At 45.1% G+C, this 17,698-nt stretch overlaps 2 long non-coding RNA genes across 2 annotated transcripts; one reads left to right on the forward strand and one right to left on the reverse strand.

The window, feature by feature from the left end:
- The first annotated feature begins 447 nt into the window (after nt 1–447).
- LOC122369549 lies at nt 448–9,102 on the forward strand. The gene is made up of 7 exons (XR_006254424.1): nt 448–524; nt 908–1,004; nt 1,414–1,525; nt 1,772–1,837; nt 2,000–2,078; nt 3,652–3,716; nt 8,853–9,102. It is a non-coding gene; the product is annotated as an uncharacterized LOC122369549 (long non-coding RNA).
- Nucleotides 9,103–9,408: 306 nt separating this feature from the next.
- LOC122369548 lies at nt 9,409–16,853 on the reverse strand. Its single transcript, XR_006254423.1, has 8 exons — nt 16,781–16,853; nt 16,438–16,554; nt 16,083–16,191; nt 15,768–15,861; nt 15,328–15,469; nt 11,929–12,010; nt 11,627–11,704; nt 9,409–10,052 (listed from the first exon to the last, which is right to left on the reverse strand). It is a non-coding gene; the product is annotated as an uncharacterized LOC122369548 (long non-coding RNA).
- Nucleotides 16,854–17,698: the final 845 nt, after the last annotated feature.

Below are 17,698 nucleotides of genomic sequence, written 5' to 3' on the forward strand. Positions count from 1 at the left end.
ATGCGACAATGCATACACATCCCACGCACTTAGCTTATATCTGACTCAAATGTTTCCCGTAAATAAGGCTTTCGACTGCCTGATTGTCATTTATCAGATTGGCATTTTATATTTACGATTTAAACGTTACTTCTATTCAGATCGAACTAATTCAGTTATTGGTCAAGCGTTTTGGTGGCAGTATAGCAACCAGACGTTATCACACATCTTTCATAGGTCATGCTTAGAAGTGACACCGACGCGTTATCAGCGCTCTGATAGGCGCAGGCACGCTGACGTCACAGCTGACTCCGCCCTTGGACCGACCGCCCCGGGGTCGTGTAGCGGCAGTGCCCCGCCCTCCCCGGCTCCATCCCTGGCGCCGCCTCTGCCGCCGTGACCTGCCCCCGGGCGGTGGCCGGTCGGCCGGAGCGAGGTTGGTCCGCCGCGCGCGCGAGCTTTCGCTACCAGCGCTCGTTGCGTGCGGGCGGTTCCCGGCGTGGTGACTGATTCTGGCAGGAGTTTTGGTATACTTGCTGTATAAGGTAAGCACACCGTCATTTTTATGCTTATGTCGTTTGTTCCTACTCTATTAGCGGGCAGTTCGCTGGCGTTACAGAATGAGCAGTACATTTTGTTAAAACTCCTAGAGGCTGAAGCCGCAGGAACTTGAACTAGAAAGCACCGTCAGGGTAGCATGTTTTGCGCTTTTTTCTTTTGTTCATGCATTTGTGACTGAACTGAAAAAGTCTTAAGTGATTTCAATCGGTTTTTGTCATTTAAATCTATTTTTATTCGTCACTACCTTCGCATTTCGATTTTCGTCATTCTGGTAACATTTCATTTGAGGTCATTACGTTTCGTGCGCGTTGGGATAAGGGGGCTAATTCATTTTTGTGTATCTTTATTTTTACCGCTTTACCGACAGATATGGCATCTGTAAGCCGCGTTTAAGACTGTTGGCTGTCGCATTTTCCGGTCAACACCGAACTGCAGCCTGTGGAATTTTCACCACCCTCAAACCGGTACGGTTATTACGTGGTCGTATTTATTCTAATTATATAATATTCAATATATAGGTACAATAGACAAAAGGACAACAATAATAGATCAGCCAATAAGAGAATAATAATAAACAAGAACTAATAAGAATAATAAGACAAAATAATAAGACAATAATAAGAGAAATAGACAGCAATTTTATATGTAGTTTTATATCAAATTCATTTATGAATCGTAGATGCATATAGGAACGTTCAGATTCTATTATTTCTTTTCTCGCTACATAAAGATCAGTTGCTTTGCTATCCTTTTCAAATCTTGAGTTGATCAGACTATCTCCGACTGTCAATTCAGTTAATTCTTTTTACGTGTCTCCTCTCATCGTGCTTTGTCGTAGAGAATCGTACAAACATCGTGTTATTTCTCCCACAGACCACAGCTCGTGTGCGGCAGTACGTGCGCCGCCGTTGGTACCGAGATTAGAAACGTCCATCTGCCGGTCAAAACTGAACTGCGGCCGACGGGAACTCCAGCTCTCTCAAAGGTATGACATACACCTGCAAGTATGAGTGAATGGGTTCAAGAAATACAATTTATACATGGGCGTCATATATTTTGACACACACTTGATACATAATATGAGCGCGCCGTATCAGTAGTGCGCCCATCAGCAACAATAGACATGCAATGCACTTTTGATTAGGATTTGGCTATCTGTTTATGAATTGGCCCTTGGCTTTGAAGGGTGTTCCTGTTCTGATTTCGTTTTTCTTATTTCATGTGCGCATAGGAGCCATCAAGGTGGTGGCACCGTTCCAGCACACTGGCCAATGGGCGAAATCGAGCTCTTTCAGAGGTATGAACGAAATGCGTGTGCAATTACGAGTGAAATGAATTCAAATGAAATGCAGTTTCCACATCATATGACCATAACATTAGCTGGTTGTTTCTGAATGTTAGTCTGGACAACTGTCTATGCTGATCCCTTATTTGTTTTTATTTCATGTACGCCTGGCAGTTCGCGAGTTGGGGGTCACCGCTCCAGTACACCGACCAATGGACGTCACTTCAACAGATGACGTGACCCACCTGACCCGGTGAGTAGGTAGGGTAGTGTGGGGTAATTTGAACATATTTTTACGTCTTCTCCGTTGTACCAAATTCCAGCTCAACCCTGGATGAATAAAAACTGTTTCAGTAGCGCATGTGTCACTTGCTTTTACCATGCAAGCCTCATTTTTGGACGAGCCGAGCATACCTTGAATAGCATAGCATCACTTTTCTGCCAAGTCACGGTGTGTTTAAACTGCCCCACCGTGGGGTAATTTGAACATACTGCATTTACCTGCCATAAAAACGATAGTCTCGCCAGCACCGATGTTCTTTGACCCATAAACGAATAGGCAGAGCAATTCTAAACATACCTTCATTTGAGAAATCAACACAACAACAAAAATAACAGTTGCAGAGTATCAATATCTGCACGCTGCACACCGGTCAGTTGACAGAATTTGCCTCTCTTCAATTAACAGAACGTCTATCATCTCCGTTCGATAAAAACTCTACCAAACCTTACTTCATCTGTTATAGTGGTGCCAATCAGAACCTGGACACTCGGAGTTACGATTCTTTATAATGTCCAATTCGGAATTGATTGCACAAAGGTATAGTAGTCTGGACAACATTGGACGATGGCCTGCCACACTTAAGCATTTTTATCAAGTAATTGTGCGTAGCATTGATTGGCGAATGGAAAGCTTGTTAAGCTCTCAATATAATGAACACTTTTCGGCTGGCAAAATTACATATGATAAGTAATATAAAGGACGGTTTTGAGTGTTGATAGCTGCATAATTTTTGGACATATTTGGACAAATAAATGACTAACATTTTTGGACGGAAAATCAACGAAAATGCTGGACATTAGACGGATATTAGACGTAAATTTTCTTAAACTGGCATCACTTATCTGCTACTGCTTTGTGTCGAAAATATTGGCAAAAAAAAAACTGGGAGCGTTGTTTTTTCGGAGCTATCCCTGTCTTCATTGAAATTCTGACACTATGTTCAAATTACCCCACGCTAAAAGTTATTTTGCCATTTTTAAAAACAGGGTTCAAAAGCAAATTTCTTGGATTGGAGGCACTGATTAGGTCATTGTACAACAAAAGCCGTTGCGTATTAGGCGCTAGCAATGCAAGATTTTGCGCTGCAATGAAGTTGCAATGACGTGTTGTTAGGCGTTTATCCTTGCGAAATTGATTTTTTTACTGTGCGTCAACATCTTCATTCCCTGAAACTGTAAACCCCGTTCATATGATAGCCCTTTTGGTTACAATAATTTCTCTCATAGGTCTTATTGTCATGCCACTTATGGATTTTCCGTAATTTTGTGTTATTCACACTATGTTCAAATTGCCCCACATGTTCAAATTACCCCACCCTACCCTATCGCTGGGATGGCGTTGGATTTATCATTGAATTACCGACTGCATATTGCATAATCTGTTCTGTCCGATTACTTGTTTCAAAATCGAGGAGGTTTCGTGTCGATATGCGATTTAAAATGAATTGAAACGAATTTCGTTGATTTTTATCGTGTAACGACTGATTTAGTTGCAAGGTGTGTCGGCAAATGGATGAATCAATAGTTCATCCTGTCGTCGACAGGTGGCGCTGGTGTCCAGCTGACAACTGACCGACCTCCAAGACCTGGCGCTAGGATCCGCTCGCAGGTGGGTCATATTTGGGAAGGACCGGGGACCATGAGTCTGGCAAACGTACGAAAGGCCGCAGGTAGTCCCTGAATCACGTGCTACTGTCACTGTAAATGCATAGTTGGGAGAAAATACGTCTGGAAACTCCGGGGAAAACGTTCTCCAATGCGTTCGACTTGATTCGACTCAATATAAGGGCACGTGCATTAATGAAACTTTAATTCAAATCGGTCTTTCTTACTTTTGCCAGACTGTAGAAGTGTATTATTAGTGACTGTTGTTCTATAGGTATGTAGTTCTATCTAAAGTCCATACACTTAACTATAGTTAAGTGTATGGACTATAGTTCGTTTTTTAATTCAAAAGTGGTTTGGCTCTAGGGATTTTCCCGATTATGCGCTAGCTTTAGCGATTTAACGTGAACCCAGTAATATTAAACGTGACTCACACAATTTGTCCAAAATTACTTATTCCTGACTATAATCGGTTCATCATAGACAGATGTCCAGAGCCACATTTCTGTAGCGACGTCATAGAAAATTTTTTGTCAGCCTGCTTTACGAACCTATTTTCTGGCGCAAATTCAGAATAAGCAAGTCTGAACAAAGAATTGGATTTATTGGTGGTTCAGGGATGTCCCATTTTACGCGACTGGGGGAGGGGCTCTACAGAGTCCCCTCCTATCTCCGAAACTACTGGGCCGATCGTCAAAATTTAAACGGCGTCTGATAGCCCTGAAAAATTGTCGAACGAAACCTAATTTTATTGACCTCGAGGTCAACGATGACGTCACAGGTCAAAGTAAAAATTATCACCACTCTGGCTTCTTCACGATTTAGGCTCTGGCCGCCGGCAATAAAGTCCGATCAGGCTCATTTTTGATTTACGCACTCCTTGATATGTGCCTTAGATACCCTAAAGGTACCGCACTTGTACTTCGAATTTTTCAGGTCAAGAGCAGGTCATCTTTGGTCACGGAAATTTTATGTAATTTTTTATGGTCCATTTTAATCCTAAATTTCAAAAACAATGTCTGTGTCATTTGAGGTCATTTTCAGCTGAATTTACCTGAGGTCAGGTCACTTTCATGTAAAAAAAGGTCAAATGTTGAAAGCGAAATTTAAAAAAGTGTATCAGATGCAGTTTGAGTTCAGGATCACGATGGTGCTGTTTTGCTGTGCTGTACAGCACCCATAAAACATGCGTCATTTGTGTAGCACGTATATGAAAAATTGTGCACAGTCTTGACAGAGTTTATGACGAGAGACACCCAGTACGAGGTCCAGGCTACTGAAAGCCCGATTTCAGGTGTTTAAAACCTGACCTTGACCCGACCTGTGACCTTAAAATTCAATTTTGAGATGGTCATCTGAAGTGTCTTGTCGCGTTCTTTGGTTTGCCACCTCGCGAGTTTCGCTGCGCCTATTGGTTCTCGAGTTATCGGCTGGGGGCGTTTAACTCCCCCCACCTTCCAACAGCAGCTGCCGTTATGACCTGATGCCGTTAAGATGACCTCAGATCAGCGAACTTAAAAGCCTAAATATTATATGAAACTTTGAGCTTTGAAGGAAATTGATTCAAAATTAAGGGCATTACGGTCTAAAGCCAAATAAAGGTTAATCCAGTCTTATGCTCCTCTCTCGAGACGCGTCAAGTGAACTATTCATTGACCTTGAAAGGTCATTTTGAAAATTTGACCTCAGGTCAAGGTCATGATCTGACCGGAAAGAGTCATGTTGCATATCAGTCAATCCGTAGCGTCGATCTGAATACATCTGACGTGCTTTCATCGCTCTATCACGTCTCTATCAAAAGTTAAAGCCAAATAAAAAAATCTTCTGGTGACCGTTCATGACCTGAGATGACCTCAGGGGCACACAGAGGAGTCACAGGTGCATTTTTTTCCGATTCAGTGTGTCATGTTTACCCATGAACCGATGTTTGAGAGGGTTTTGAACACCATTCGTCCACAAGAGGCGCATTTCAAATTTCTCCCATTGACTTATAATGGAGAGGTCGAAAAATTGACCTGACCTTAGGTCACCGATATCAAAATTCCGGGAAGAACATTTTGTACATACTTTTACTCTTATCAATCGCTGAAAGTTTCAAGGCGATCATTCAGCCAGTGTAGCTCTGACGAGGTTTGAAACTTTTTTTCTGAGGTGGGGACACTTTGACCTAGTGACCTGGCCTTGAAAGCCCTGGGTCTGAAATTTTTACATGTGCGGAAAGGATGCATAAACATGTGCCCAAAAAACGGCGGCGCTTCGCCGTTTTTTTATAGATATTTGCGAAAAACCGCATGGGGGTGTTCAAACACCCCTCCCCCGGCCCGGCTCGGGTTAATCATATATGTCAAATTACATCGAATCTTTTTTAAGGTCGTTGTAATATAGGTACATTTAAGTAATAACTTTACCTACTCTAACACCTGTATTTTGTGACCGCACAGTCTGGGGACTGTATAGTTTCGGCTGCATCCCTTCAAATTTTGGTAACACGGTTTATATTCATGCCAAGAATCAAATTAGATTCGTGGCATGGATATAAGGTGTGCTACCAAAATTTGGAGAGATGCAGCTGAAATAAATATATAGTTGTGGTGTGCGCGGCCCCGGACTTACTGGCCCGGGGCCTCATGAACATCACAACTTGCACTCGACAATCCAAGGAACAATTCTGATCACCACCGGCCGCAGGGGCGGTCGCACCGCAGCGCGACCGCCCCCGGTTGCCGGGCGGAGACCAGAATTGAACCCTAGACTGCCGGGTGAAAGCCTGATGTTCACCAACCTCGCTACCGAGGCGGCGGGAGACGGCGGTCGGACCTCGGACCCGGTGCCCCTCCCTCCCTACCCCACTCCACCGTGTGCCTGGCTCCGCCCCTGCCGCCCGACCTGCCCCCGGGCGGTGGCCGGTCGGCCGGTCCGCTGTTGGCAACGAGGCCCGCTGCGCCCGGATATGTCTGACAAGTGACACTTGTTATCAACATAAGCGATACCGATGTTTGATGCGTATTTAGCAAATGTGTTTTAGCAAATGTATAATGGGTGGGCTTACTTCGCCATAGTGGGGGCGGGGGGTTTGGCCACACCATATTATCTCGGAAAGTAAGCAAGCCTAAAAGACGCGCTAAAAAGCAATAGATAGCACGCTATAAGATCTTTTAGAATTATTATTTTCGATCAGGTAAAATAATACCAAAGGACCAAAGGTAAAATTATTGCGGTTTTGACAACTGATATGACGATAGCTATTTTAAAGGTCTTTCTGAGCATTTTTCTCAGATTTGACCTAAGGTCAACGGTGTAGCCTCCAGAGGGCAGAATTTCTCTAAATTGTACATTTTTGCCGACAACGGAACATGTTTTTCTGTAAAACTTGTGACTCCAAGCTTGTATTAATTAACGCTTAGGTATGTTACCGACATCGCGTTTGTCTCGTCGAGACGCGTCGAATGAACCTAAGTTGACCTGCTTAAAGATTTGACCTCAGGTCAAGGTCACAGAAAAGGTCATGTTGCATATCATTAGATTCGTATTGTTGAGCTGCACACAGTGTTTTTAGCGCTCTATCATGTTTCTATCTAAAGTTATTGTGCATACTGGTCACGAGTGCAATTAACCTATTCAGTGTGTCATATTCACAAGCGTTCCGATGTCTGAGGGTGTTTTCGACCCATTGCACAGTGGGGATTTTTTCCGATCTAGCGCCTATTAATTCAAAAAATATTTTTTGGATTTTTGTTTATTTTTTGTGTCAGTAGGGCTAAGAAATGTCTGAATTTTTCATATATGGCATTGTTTTATCTGTATGTCCACAGCAAAACTAGGAAAAATGCGCCCAAAGTTCACACTCATGCGTGATTACTCAATGGGCTCAGCAAGGCCCGAAAGTATAGCTCAATTTCATTGTCCTGTCCTGTTGGTTTTAATCTTGCGAGGCCTTAAAGTTGCATATCGTCTGAAAGGCACCTTTATTAGGAATGGAATGGCAAACAGAAAGTATGCCACAACCTTACTAAGGTCACAAAAATGCCCTTTACAAAAAAAACCCTTACAGACACCATATTGAAGGAATGGTATTCTAAATAAATGTAGGAAATCAACAATGTTCTCCACACTTTTCCACTCCGAAATATATCCTATCGAATTCGCCACTTTCTTCTGCACAAGACAACGCCTAGTTTGGCTGCCGAAACTTGCCTGAACACGGAATATTCACATTAGAGTATCTTAACACCCCACTCGAGGAGCGCTAGGGCAAACAGCACGATATAGGTATGTTCCGGACATAGGCGGATAATTTTACTTCGTGATTTATATGATGCATATTTTCTGAGACACATTCATTAGGAATAGGATGACAAGCGTAAATTATACATACCGTAACCTTATTAACCATCGCACTTTTGGGGAGGGGGAGGGGGAAGGGGTCGGATAAAACCCCATGGTTTTCCGCAAATTACTCGCGCAAAAAGCAGCCGATCGCGCCGAAACTTTCGGTACCCTCGAGATGATCAATTTTACATCTAACCTAAAAATTTCATGACTGACCCAACTGACCTTTGACCTGTGGCATATTTCTCGAGACCATGTTTGGCCGGAATCGCGATTCGGCGTATGCCAGCTCACATTATCCGCGGTTTCCAGTCTTTTTGTGGTTTTAAACGTTCAAATATGTGAAATGATGTTGGTGCCATGCATAATGGTGGGTGTCAAGGTCACGTGAAGGTCAAGTCAAGGTCATTGACCTTTTGATGACCTTGGTTCACTTTTTCGAGTTTTACTTGTTTCTAGGGTAGTTTTTGGTGCTGATTTCGATTTTAGCAGCCATTTGAATATTTACGAAGTAGTTCTAGTGCCTTCGTTCCATGTTACGAAGCTATCAGTAGTGGGCGAAGGTGGCAAAACACCGTTTACGGGCGAGGGTTAACTTGCCCTGGTGACCTGACCTATACGGAGTTTCACGACGTGGTTTTCTTTACATACAAAAGCTGGCAGGTGTGCCCCCCCCCCCCCCATAGGGCGAAGAGTGAAATGCCCTTGCATTTGGATCTTTTACTATCGTGTATTTTTGGCCGACATGACTTCTCTCACATGTCAATTCAGAGAATACACATCCCTGACGTTCTTCCTTCTTTTTCCGCAGGTCTTTGTCGGCTGGCGCCGGTGTCCTCTGCAGTCGGGCGACCACAGACACCATCAGCGCAATGAAGACCATCGCAGCAGCACGTGTAATCGGTGTCGCGGATGGTGTCCGAGGGGGTAAGCGGGGGAAGGCAGGTCTACCTGACTTCTCTCCTGGTTACCCCCTCCCATGCTTGGGTGGTATGTTTGAGCCCAGACATACCACCCAAGCACTTTATTGGGTGGGGGAGGGGAACAGGGTGGTCCCCGGTGGACCACTCGTGTCGGGGACGTGTGGGCTGGGGGGGGGGGCGGCCACCAGGTGGTGGCTGCCAGAGATGGTAGTCGCCGCCTGGCTGACCGCCCCCCCCCCCCGCACCCAACCCGCACGTCCGCGGCACTGGTCGGGGACGTGTCTGTTGGGGGGGGGGGGTGTTAGCCACTCACGTCCCCGGCCCAGGTTCGCCGGGGGGGGCACCGCCTGTTACCCTCTCCCTCGTCCAATAACGGGGGGGGGGGGGGGGTGTATGTGTTACCGGCGTGATGTATGTGCGATGCGATAGAAATAAACAGCCAACGAGAGTCCAGCATGTATTTTTCTTCTGATGTTCACTTACCCCCCCCCCCCCCACATACACGGCAGGTGAGGGGATTTACCCCCCCCCCTTTCACACACATGGCAGGGAGGGAAGGCACGCCCGCCTCCTTCCCCGATTACTCCCCCCCCCCATTGCTGGGGAGGGGGCAATCGGGGAAGAAAGCAGGCCCACCTACCTACCCCCCCCCCCCCCCCGATTGCCCCCTACACATAGGGTAGGGGGCAATCGGGGGGAGGGTGTAGGTGTGCCTGCCCTCCCCCTTTACACGGCGGGGGAAGGGAGAATCAGGGGAGGGCAGGTTCACCTTCCTCCCCCTGATCACCCCCCCCCCTACACGTGGTAGGGGAGGGGATAATCAGGAGAGGGCAGGCTCACCTACCTCCCCCTGATCACCCCCCCCCCTACACGTGGTAGGGGAGGGGATAATCAGGAGAGAGGCCAGGCTCACCTACCTCCCCCTAATCACCCCCTCCCCTATACGTGGTAGGGAGGGGGTAATCAGGAGAGAAGGCATGCACGCATGCCTCCTTCCCCGATTACCCCTCCCCCCCCCCTTTGGACGAGGTTCTTCTGCTCTCCGACTCTTGGTGCTCCTTGTTTGAAGTCCTTCGCATGCAAACGACCTGTGGAAGAAGAAGAAAGGACGTCAGGAATATATATTTGGTTATTGGAAATAAGCAGTCCAATACATGTAATGTATATATTTATACTCAGCCAGAGACCCGGAATCACAAAGAACGACACGTGCGGCACAACCATAGACTGTTTTTAACCCGCGCCCCACTGGGGGGTTGGGGCTATTCATACCCCCTCCAGATCGCGGCATTTTTACTCTATATTCTGATGAAGAGCTGTGCTCGAAATAATTAATATACTAGTGTATTGATTTAACCTTTTTAAGTACCGTAAGGTGGGGCTATTTGAGACAGTGGGGCTATTTGAGACAGTATTTAAAATTGCTATTAAATAAAAACCACCTAAAATTTATGCTTAATTTTTTGCTCATGCGATTTAATGCTCGATTCAAACATATCACACAAAGCAAAACATATCACACAAAAATCAAACTATCTTCATTTTATAGCGATCTTAAATACCGTCTCAAATAGCCCCACTGTCTCAAATAGCCCCACTTTACGGTACGAGGATAAGGTCATTTATGGGTCATTAATCAAAAATTCTTTAATATGATCCTCGCTCAAGCACTAAGAAACTTGAATACTATAATATAGATTTGTTTTAAATGGTCATTCTTATTTTGTGTATGCTATAGAACATATTGTACAATTTGAAACTGATGCATAAAGAGCACGCTCTAAAACACCCAAAAATGTGTAAAACCGTGGCAGCATTGCGTCACTTTCGGTTGAACGGTTGCACTTTATACCATACAATTACGACTATCCTACGCTGGACCTCTCATGTAGACGCGAGTCTGCGAGTGAATAGTCTGCGGACTGCGAGTTTCTGAAAGTTGTTCGTTGCAACTACAAGCGCGAGATGCGATGATGGAGAACTTTGAATATTTTGCATGGTAATGCAATTTATTGATTGTCTGCAATTTCTCATCTTCGTTGACTAGCTAACATGCGTAAGCACAACACACTGCCCGAATAGATGATGCCTTGCAAATAGAGGCTGTATTTACTATTGCTATTAGTCTTTTCTTTTAGTACCTACTCTTGTATTACGCTTATCATTTGCTTAATGCGACTTGAAATGGATAATCCTGTACTTTTTGCACGTACATGATACACATCTTTTGGACAATTGTTAGTTGTTGCCAACATACTCTGGTCGTTGTCGGTGTTCCATCAGACTTGATTGGAAACATGTCAAATGTTTCCAATGATAAAGAAAATTGGTGTACTCTGGCTGTAGCTGAGTAGGAAATTGGCCCGGTTTTCGTATATAATGAAACATTTATTAGAACTCGGATCGATAGACGTCTATTAGAGAACGCTTGCAACATTTAGAGGTGAAAATTTCGCCGGAAACATGTCATTCGCCGGAAAATTCACATTCTCGCGGATTGGTGGTTCTGTGTGTCGAAACACGTACAAAGGGCTGTTTGAATTTTGAAAACTCTCAGGGGCTGAAAACTCGCAAACCCGCAGACTCGCATGAGGAACCAGTGTGCGGAAGTCATGCATTAATGTCACAACAGCTACACTGCCCCTTCGGCGCACCGACCCACCTGGTAAGCCGAAACCTGTGATGGGTCCCGGTGGTGTGTTGGAGCAGGGCCGACGTCTATCGCTCTGGTGAGGTGAACCTGAAACAGCCAGTACGAAGGAATTAATGAATGAAGAAAAGCATGGATAGAAACAGTAATAACAACAATTGAGAACACGAATTAATGAGACTTCCAGAGTATGAACGGATGTAATCTGAAAGCCAAAATTAAGGTCAAAATAAATAAAAGTTAACGTTATATTTCCATAAATTTTACACCACAGAACTACTTTTATCTTTCATTAGTTTTGCAGATAAACTTACCTTTGACCAGGTACGAGGCCGATGGACGGATGTCTGGTGTCAGCTGTATACCGGCGCCACACTCCCTCCTGCACTGCCGCACCTGTCGGAGAGAGATGCCGCGGCGTCAACAACACTGTTAATGTGTTTAGATTGTAAACACGCAATCGAGTATGAATGCATCTCAAAGCGACATAGCAGCCGATTCGTAAAGTTTACTTTTGAAATTGGGAAAATTTTAGCGAAAACCATTTACCTGCTCATCAAAATGAAGCTGGTCCATGCAAAAGAAGCTTTTAACCCGCGCCCGGCTGGGGGTCCTGGATTTCCACGCCCTGCTGGGGGGGGGGGGGGGTGTTTGAACCCCCCCCCCTTGTAACTCGGCTCCTGGGCCACGTAGCGATACGCGGAAGGCGGCGTTCGAAAGAGCGTCAAAAATAATGACGAAATCACTTCGGTCAATTTTTTGGTCAGGTCAAAGGTCAGGTCACCAGAGGCCATTGAAGGCAAAATTTCGCCGATTTCCAGGTCGAATGTCGAAAATTTCCAAGAAGCCAACGCATAACTCGGGAACCAATAGAGCTACAGCGCCTCGGAAAAGCGCATTCGATAGCCCTATTAACGCCCTTTCTGAGTAATTCTCTCAGATTTGACCTAACGTCAACGGTTTTGCCTGCAGGGGGCAAAAACTGCAAAAATAGCCGATTTTTTCGGAAACAGTTTTTCTCCAATAACTTTTGACCCAAGCCTTGTACGAGCTTACTTTTACCGGCATCGTGTTCCTCTCGTCAAGACGCATCGAATGAACTATAACTTGACCTTGAAAGGTCAACTTGAAAATTTGACCTCAGGTCAAGGTCATGACCTGACCGGAAAGGGTCATGTTGCATATCAGTCGATCCGTATCGTCTAGCTGAACACATCTAAGGCGTTTTCATCGCTTTAGCATGCCTCTACCAAAGGTTATTTGCGAAAAACTGTTAGATACCATTCGTGACCTAAGATGACCTCAGGGCATAAACAAGGGTCACGGACACCATTTTCATGTTCAGTGTGTCTAAACCACTTGTAGTTCGGTGTTTGGGAGTGTTTATAATGTCTTTCGTCCAAAAGAGGCGCATTTCAATTTTCTCCCATTGACTTATAATGGGGAGGTCGCAAAATTGACCTGACCTTAGGTCATCGATATCAAAATTCTAAGATATACATTTTGTACATGCTATTGCTCTTAGCAATCGCTGAATGTTTCAAAGCGTTCGGTCACTCGGTGTAGCTATGACAGACATTGAAACTTTTTATGAGGTGAGGTCACTTCAAGTGACCTGGTGACCTGACCTTGAATGACCTTGGTCTGAAATTTTCACAACATGTGAAGAATTGATGTATGATAAGGTGTACCTAAAACGGCGGCGCTCCGCGCCGCCGTTTTTTGAGATATTCGCGAAAAACCACAAGGGGGGTGTTCAAACACCCCACCCCCCCCCCCCCCAGCAGGGCGCGGGTTAAGAACCAACTCGACAAAAAGGTGTTTTGTCTTAAAGGGACCCTCCCACCTTCAAAAAAGTTTATGAATTGGCATGAAAGTGATGTCGCTCGGTTCAGAAACAGCGAAAACGAATATCTACCAAATTTCACCGAAAAATATTCACCGGCTTTCAAGATATTAGACTTTTACTTTTGTTTACTTTTTTTGGGATCTCCGTTGTTTCTAGCGACTTTATTTTAGAAGTGCGGCGTTTGCGGCAGATGTTGCGCGTATAGCATATACCACAGCGTGCTACAAAACGTTTTAGTCAAACATTTAAAAATCGTTAGATATCTGCGCTGACGTCACACATTCAGAGGGGTATTCCTAAGCATTAGCCCCTCTGAATCAAAATGCTGCAATTTTGAAATTCAATATTTCCGATTTAAGGCATTTATCGATGTTGTGAGTCCCGAAACCGGTAATTGTGAGCCAGGGACCCCATTTTGGCTATCTCAACTCAAATCTAATGTTAAGGTGGGAGGGTCCCTTTAAAGCAGGCTATTTACTTGATCAGTCAATGTTAAGAGAGGGATAGAGAAAAAGATGTTCCCTACCGATTTTTTCACGCTACAATTCAGAATTTGCGGCGAACTCTACATGCATGATGCATGCATTACAGCCTGTCCGCTTTTTGCATTTGAGTTTGAAATCATTTTCACATGATTTCAAATTTATCTCACATTGTTCAGAAAAGTGTGGCAGACAATCTGATGACTGAACAAGAGGCATAGAAGCAGTAAAAGCGGACACTGCGCCACATCGTTACAATCGTGCCCATAGATGTCGCTAGTGTACAGCGCCTTAAGGTATACTGCGCCGCATCGTTATGATCCGGCCCATAGATGTCGCTAGTGTACAGCGCCTAAGGGTATACTGCGCCGCATCGTTATGATCCGGCCCATAGATGTCGCTAGTGTACAGCGCCTGAATTCATGCTGCGCCGCATGGTTTGATACCTGCTCATAGGTGTCGCTAGTGTACGGCGCCTGAAGGTATACTGCGCCGCAATGTAAGAATCCTGCTTACAGATGTCGCTAGTGTATGACGCCTGAAGTTATGCTGCGCCGCACGACGCACAGCCCCCCGCGGCCGGTAAAACACAGAACATGGGTCGGCACTCCGAAACCTTTTCCACATCCAGCGATTGATAATTATGACGACGCAATTGATGGATGGATCAGAGAAAAATGAAATGTGCTACCAGATAGAGTACCTAATAGACAAATGATAAATACCGAAATAATGCATGTTATTTATTACACTTTTTAATAAACTTTGGTGCAGCCCTACGTAATGCGGTATTTGCCAAATAAACGGGAGCTAAGTCTTAGATGAGCAAATCGTCAGCCTATTTTTTCAAACAATATTTATGAAAACGTGTGTTCTTTTTTTTTGTTACTAACATCATGGCATTAATCTACAACTGATTTGTTTCAAATATTTTCCTCTATCTTCAAAATTGTAGGCGTGACAGCTCTTCCCGTAAAACCTATTTTGGACCAAAAAGGGCAGAACATGACGCCACTCTGGCGTCATTTGTGGGTAACCTATCATAGCCTTATGTTTTTTTCTCAATAATCTGTAAAATTGATGTCCAGAGGGGCCTGGAAAGCTTGGTGACGATATCTGCAACACTTCAGGAGATATAGATGGAAAAGGAGAGGGGCCGCTTTGCCCGTCCCCTACGATTGTGGGTTAACTGATGTCCCTTGTCCCCGTAAATTGAAAAAGCAACATAATCAATTTTGTTTTAGACTACTGTAACTCTGGTACAGAAGTGACTGGAAAAGAGCCAAATAAGGGTTTCTTTTTCACCTTCCTAACCAGTGACTGCTTCATATGGGCCCAAATGAAGACTGCGATAAAAATGCCGCTCTATGACACGCTCTTACCGTTCGGAGTCTGTACGGCGTCAGGTCCGAGGTGGCCGGATTTCGGACCACGGACCGGCATCTTGGGTCAACAATGCAGCCGACGGCCGGGACTCAGCACCGGGAGACCGCCCCGACACCGACCAGACACTGCCGCCAAACACTGAAACGGAACGAGGGGAGGCACGTCACTCCAGCTACCATCACAAACTAGCCACTCATTGCCACGGCAGTTCTTTTCACGTTTCGTATCTGGCTCGTTTTTCATCAGTACACATTCCTCACTGTCTTTAGTAATCGTGTAGCAAACTCAGTGACGCGACTTACATGGCACTTGTGATCCGGATCAGTAAAAGTGGATTAGCTAGACCAAGTTATTTAGTTAAACCAAGCTAAACCAATATACTTAGACGCTATATGAAAATGAAAATAGGATCACGAGTATACCCTGATATACATACCGGGTCAAGTTTGTGACGTGATCCCTTGAAGTGACGTCCATCGGTCGGTCGGTATGCTGGAGTAGTGTCCCCAACTCGCGAACTCCCAGGCGTCCTTACATGTAATAAAAACAACAGTGGAATCAGTTCATGAAATTCTGCAAAGACTATCATTAATAAACGGACAAGACCTAATGCTAATCGTAATAATATGAATCGTTATCACTAGTTAATTACCGATTTAGGGAGCATCAACTGCTATTGTCATATGACGCCCCTAAAGATGTTGTAATTCATTTCATTTCATTCACTCATAATTGCAGACGTATGCCGTACCTGTGAGAGAACTGGAGTTTCCGTTGGCCGCAGTTCAGTTTTGACCGGCAGATGGACTTTTATCTCGGTGCCAACGGCGGCGCTCGTACTGCCGCACATGAGCTGTGGTCTGTGGGTGAAATGACACGATGTTATGAATACACTACAGTAAAATAAACGCTCTTCCGCATAACAAATGAGATGAAAAACACTATAATGACAGATGCAAAGAATATTAAAAAACATTGCAATTTATCGTAAATATGATTAAAATTTGTCGCTTCCTCGCATCTATCATACTAAGTTGCTAATTTGTACACTTAAGTTTCATAACACAATGGCGATTACACCGCCGCGCCGTCCTAAAGAAACTTACCGTCCAGAGTGTCCAGCGATAGGTCGGTCGGACATTGGATTGGTAGCGAGGACCGGCCCCTCTCCGGCAGCCCTGCAGCCGACAGACAGGCAGCGGCACAACTCTGCAGACGATCGGCTAGAAATAGCAACGCAGGCATTGAAAAAGGTGTTAAAAAACGACATAAGAAATCAGCGGCACATACCGTGGAACGATGGCTTCGAACTTGAACCATGTTTTGGGTCAGGGACAAGGGTGCCGTATAAACTTATTGAAGTAATATAATATTACTAGGTAAAATGGGACAACAAGTAGCACCAAAGCAACAAGTAGCACCCCTAATCGATAAAAATGGCATGCTCACCTCAAAATCCTTCCAGAATCAGCCACCGCGCCGGGAGCCGCCCGCACGCACCGGTCGCTGGTAGCGAAAGCTCGCGCGCGCGGCGGACCAGCCTCGCTCCGGCCGACCGGCCACCGCCCGGGGGCAGGTCGGGGCGGCAGGGGCGGCGTCAGGTGAGCCGGGCCGGGAGGGGAGCGGCAGACATGTGTAGCTGGTAGAGGCGGCGCCAGGCATGGAATTCGGGGAGCAGCGACGTTGGTGTATTGATTTTATCTAAATTCCTAGGCGGGTATCTACTGGCAAAGTATGTAGTTCCGAATGGCGACGAAAAAATTTAAGCTCGTTATAATTCTTAACGGTTTTATTGCCATGGATGACTGAACAGCGCTCATCTCCTCTTCCACATCGGGACAAGCTGAGCGGAGCTGAGGCCTCTCTCTCGCTCTCTTTCTCTCTCTCTCTCTCTCTCTCTCTCTCTCTCTCTCTCTCTCTCTCTCTCTCTCTCTCTCTCTCTCTCTCTCTCTCTCTCTTCTCACTCTCTCACCTTTACCTTTCCCTCTTTCAGCACTCCTTCTAGTTCTTTGTATCTTTCCTTTCATCCCCCGGTGCCGACGCGAGGCCAAACACGATGTTGTTTCGTTTCAAGCAAAATCTGTTTCAGCTCAAGTGTTTGTTGTTTGTTGTCGAGTTGTTAGATGCTTATTCTGCGCGATATCAACTCACTCCATCTAACGGTTCCTCAAACATCGACAGAGGCAATGAGCTGAAAATAACTATTAAAAAAAGAACGAAAATATATAAATGTGTACGAAACGGAAGTGATTTTTTTTTCCTTAGCAATGTGGGGGCTTCCTACATGTGCTTGGCATTCATATGTACAATTCCTAATCAAGCTATCTTTACGGCGCTAACATCACCAAGGCCATACTTGAGTCGCTT

Source organism: Amphibalanus amphitrite, unplaced genomic scaffold (assembly GCF_019059575.1).
Source record: "Amphibalanus amphitrite isolate SeventyFive unplaced genomic scaffold, NRLGWU_Aamphi_draft 001047F_arrow, whole genome shotgun sequence".
NCBI lineage: Eukaryota > Metazoa > Arthropoda > Thecostraca > Balanomorpha > Balanidae > Amphibalanus > Amphibalanus amphitrite.